Genomic DNA, 4,481 nt, shown 5'->3' with positions numbered 1-4,481 from the left:
GGGAATGTAGCACTTTCATTCATTCACAAAAAAGTTTAGGAGCCTTTCTTGGTGGTGGTGGTGGTAGCCATGGCAGTGACTGAATGAGTCCAACAGAGCGCTGGAGTCAATGTGTTAGAAATTCCCATTTGCTGCTGCAGAAAAGTTATACCATCTAAATGGGGTTTTTAGGCTGAAAGCATGGCAGTTTCTCTACCTTGTTAGCAAGATAGGAAGTTCCAGAAAGGAGGTGGCTGTGGGATCCTAAGCAAGCCTTCACCTGTCTGTATCTTTAGATATCTCTAAAACAAACAGATTATATTAAAAGATGCAGTGGTTCTTTCCCTTCCAAAAGACCCTATGTAGATGTGAACCCTGTATCAGGAAGCTGGGCTCTTTTTTTTTAAACTATATTAAAATACTCCCCTCTGACCCCAGCATTGCCACCACACATCTAAACACACACACACAGTGAAATTATAAAACAGTGCCCATTTATTAGTGCTAAGTGCCAAGTGCTTTACATACATCGTGACACTAAAGCTCACAATAAACTTCTGAGGTAGCTATTAAGTTTTCAGACACCCATAGAGGCCACAGTGAAGCCCAAAGAGAGAGCCTAGATTCTTCCCTGTAAAACAGGAACCTGAGCCAGGTGACCGAGGCCTTCCAAGTGCTTGACCATTCTATACATCTAGATTATTGCATTCCCAAGCCTTCATAGTCAGCCGTGGTCCTGGGATTGGGCAATTCCTGTGGGACGCTTCCTGATGTCCGAAGTGTGGAATGCCACTGTGTCCTTGGGATTCTACTTTTCGAATCTGTTTTGGGTGGGCTGGTTTTATGAAGCAGTGCAACAAGAGTTCTCTTCAGGCTCTTGAGAGCCTCGAAGGCAGACAGACATTCTGTACTTTTGATTCCAAACTGCCTCCCTTCCTCTGAAAAACTCAAGGCCCTCGACAGTCTCACTGGGGAGAGAGACTCAGCTCCCTCCTGTGGCTTTTCAGTTTGCGTCAGGCCGCTGGGCAAGGCTGCAGTGATGTGACCTCACTTTCGGTGTCTGGTTTCAAAGCCCGTATTTAAGTCTCCGATTCTACTGCAGCTGCACATTTTCTGAGCCTTTATCTTTTATCCCTGCCTTCAGAACTTCAGTCTATGCGGCCAAGCTCCCTCTCTCTCTCTCACACACATTCTCATTCATTCTCGATCTCTTTGAAAATATTTCACAGTGGAAAATTAACACATTGGAATTAACACAGTTCCCTGTGACAAGAAAGCACACAGAAGTGAGAACCAGCGTCCTTATAACCGCAGTGGTAAGGAATGTCTTTGGAACCATTCTCTTCTTCACAGGGCTGAGAGCTCCAACAGAACTCATCAGAGACTAAGACAGGCTCAGAATGAGAAACGCACACATTTATTACGAGCAGCTGCATTCATCTGAGTTCATGGAGGGATGTGGGGCAAGACTGGCATTCATTCACTGCTCTGGAAAAGCCTGATGCCATCAGCACCCAAAGGAGTGAGTTCCGGGCGCCATGTGGGGCATCCACCAGGCTGCAGCCCCTGCAAAGGTGGGGTCCAGGCTCTCCAGGGAGTTGGGGTCACAGAGCCTCCTTATCCCCACCGCTGGGGCACCAAGGGGCGGGGCCCAACCTGTCAGAGGTGGGCGGGGCCATGTGGGGGGGACTTCTGAGCAGTTCCCCACATTGCCCCGCTTCCCCCACCCCAAACCTTCAAAGAAACAGTTCAAGGGTCGCAAGTCAGCACCCTGCCCTGGGCGTTGCAGAGGGGCAGGGCCCAGCCAGGCACCTGCAGTCCCGTCTCGTCGGCCCCTCAGGGATCAAAATCCTGCCATCTGCGAAAGGAAGGCGCTGCTTTATTTCCGGTTGATCCTTTCTTTGGGTAAGGCTTTCCCTCTGGTTTTTAGCAAGAAGAAATACAGAACACTCAGCTAAATTTGAATTTCAGATAACAAATATGTTTTGGTATAAATATGTCCCCAATCCTGCAAGGGGCATGCTTATATTAAAACATTTTTTGTTATTTACCTGAAATTCAAACAGCACTGGGTGTCCTGTATTTTATCTGGCAACCATACCTCCTTGCAGCCCTCCCCGAGGCCTTCCCAGGGAGTGCTTATCTTGCAATGTGCTCTCAAGCAGAAATTCATCAGTTCTGATTCTCCTGGGATTCCTGGTGAAAAAGCAGACTTCAGGCCACATCTACTGAATATAATTTCCAGGGGTAGGACCCAGAAATATACATTTTATCAAGGTGGTTGTCTAGGTGATTCTGACGCACATTTGTATGAATTGTTTACTGCCTCCAAACAAATTCCCTAAAACACAGAGGCTGAAAACAACCATATTATCTCACAGTTCAACATATGAGACAGGAATTTGGAACTGACTTAGCTTTGTGATTCTGGCTAAGCTTCTCTCATGATGCTGCAATCAAGGGGTTGGTCCAGGCTGCAAACATCTCTAAAGACTGTTCTGTTGCTGGAGAACCTGCTTCCAAGCTCAGGTCCTTTCTGGCTATTAGGTGGAAATGTCAGTTCTTCAACACATGGACTGATTGGTGCCTTTTCCCAGAGTTAGGGATGACAGAGACAGAGATACACAGAGAGGGAGGGAGAGAGAGGGGAACTCTCCAAGACAAATCCACATCCAAGGGAAGAGAATTACACAAGATCATCCATTCCAAGAGGCAGAACCATTGGAGGGTTGTCTTAAGAGGCTGTCCACCACCATATTCAAGTCGGAGAATTATGATAAAAAGTTAGTTCTCAACGTACCACAACCAAGATCACATTTAAAAATTGGAAGTCAATGTCTTCCTTTACTCACTTTTTCCCTGTTTGCACCCCTCCTCCCCATATAGCCCTTGGGGTTTAAGACAACAACAATCAGGAAGAAAAATAGTCAAAATGACAATCTTAGGAGACTAGCAAAATGTTAAAATTTTAAACGCCTGCAAATATTGAGGAGGAGAAAATTAAACACCAATCCCACACATATATGGCTGTGTCCACCCAAAAACCCTCAGCATTCAATGTGACTCCTGAAGAACCTCCAATGAGGACTTCTGGAAATAAAATACAGAAGGTGACCAGCTGTCCCAGTTTGCCCAGGTTTCTCCCAGATCCTGGGAGACCCTTCAGTCTCAGGCAAATTGAGATGGCTGGTTATCTTCTAACATGGAGCCAGTAAAAAATCAACCACTCTGCCCCTGTCTATAGACTGAGTGGGTCTATCCTGTGACGAAGTGGAGAGTGTGGGCTTTGAGCTAGAAGCCCACCAACAGGTGCCCTGAGCTGTGACTGTAAGCTATCTCACACAGAAAGCAGGCCCCATAATTCTGCTTTAAGCTTAAGTATAACGACGCCCATGGAAATGCCTTATAAAGTGAGAGGTACTGCCTAGATGCTCTTTTCTACTCTTTTGAAGACCCTGATCCTAACGTGAGAGGTGGGACCAAAGTCATCACCCGTTTATACTTTTGCAACCAAATGTGACATTGTCTCTTTCAATTAGGCAGATGTGCTGGCCTCCAGAAAAGTAAACACAGCCCACAAAAGCCATATGACACACCTTTAATCTTCATTTAGTTTGCACTTTAATCCCCCAAATTGATTCACACTGTTCCCTCCAGAAACTGCTACACTACTGAAAAGGACAGTCATCTCTATTGTATCCTCAATGACGAGTTTCCCAGAAAATCTGTGCGAAGTCTTGATAGGAAAGACATGATTCATTTTTCACAGCTCTGAGGGTGTGACTCCCTCCTCTTGGGAGAAAACCTGTCACCAGCGGCACTCATTCCCTCACCCTCCTCGTCTATCTGTCCAGGCTTGGGAGGCTTTTTTTTTTTTGCTAGTGAGAAAGGCAGCAGTCTGTAAATCATATGCAAGTGTTCAAGGCAGGAGTCTGTAAATCATATTCAAGTGTTCATTCCCTCTCTTTTTTTCTTCTGCGTTTACCAGTTCTGTGCAGGCCTGCCCAGTAATATTAATATGATGCCAAATCTCAAAATCAAAACAGAAAATGCCATTTTGAACAGACGCCAGTGATTTTTGAGGAGGGCCAGTTAGCAAGACCAGCCACGGTTGTGTTTTGTCCACTCTCCTCCTCCCCACTCCTGTACCCTGGCTGTGCGTCCCAGGCACCCAACAAAGATGCTGGACTGATGACGCTGAAGAAAGCCCATGTGGTCTGGCCTGTTCCCTGCCACCCTGCCACCATGTAAGCCAGGAGCTCTCCTGAGTCTCAATGGGAAGAATGACGTCTGGCCCTACTGCAGCATGGGGCAATGTGCAAGGATCAAATCAGATTCATGTAAATGAAAGATGTTTAAAAATCTTAGAGTGCCATATAAATGTGAGGGCTTAGGTTTTATTAGAGTCCTTCCTTCAGCCTGCTTCAGGTATCTGCACAACTGAGTACTCCTGTAGTAGTGTAATCTGCACTGTTCACTAATGAGAATTTTTACTTACTGAC

At 46.1% G+C, this 4,481-nt stretch overlaps 1 long non-coding RNA gene across 1 annotated transcript; it reads right to left on the bottom strand.

The window, feature by feature from the left end:
* Positions 1–451: 451 nt before the first annotated feature.
* Positions 452–4,273, bottom strand: LOC147364641 (uncharacterized). The gene is made up of 2 exons (XR_015134788.1): positions 2,031–4,273; positions 452–1,898 (listed from the first exon to the last, which is right to left on the bottom strand). It is a non-coding gene; the product is annotated as an uncharacterized LOC147364641 (long non-coding RNA).
* Positions 4,274–4,481: the final 208 nt, after the last annotated feature.

Source organism: Bos grunniens, chromosome 10, assembly GCF_055505025.1.
Source record: "Bos grunniens cultivar Pamir isolate PY7600 chromosome 10, Bosgru_T2T1.0, whole genome shotgun sequence".
Lineage (NCBI taxonomy): Eukaryota > Metazoa > Chordata > Mammalia > Artiodactyla > Bovidae > Bos > Bos grunniens.
The sequence above is the reverse complement of the archived record's forward strand: the minus strand, read 5'-3'. Positions and strand labels throughout refer to the sequence as shown.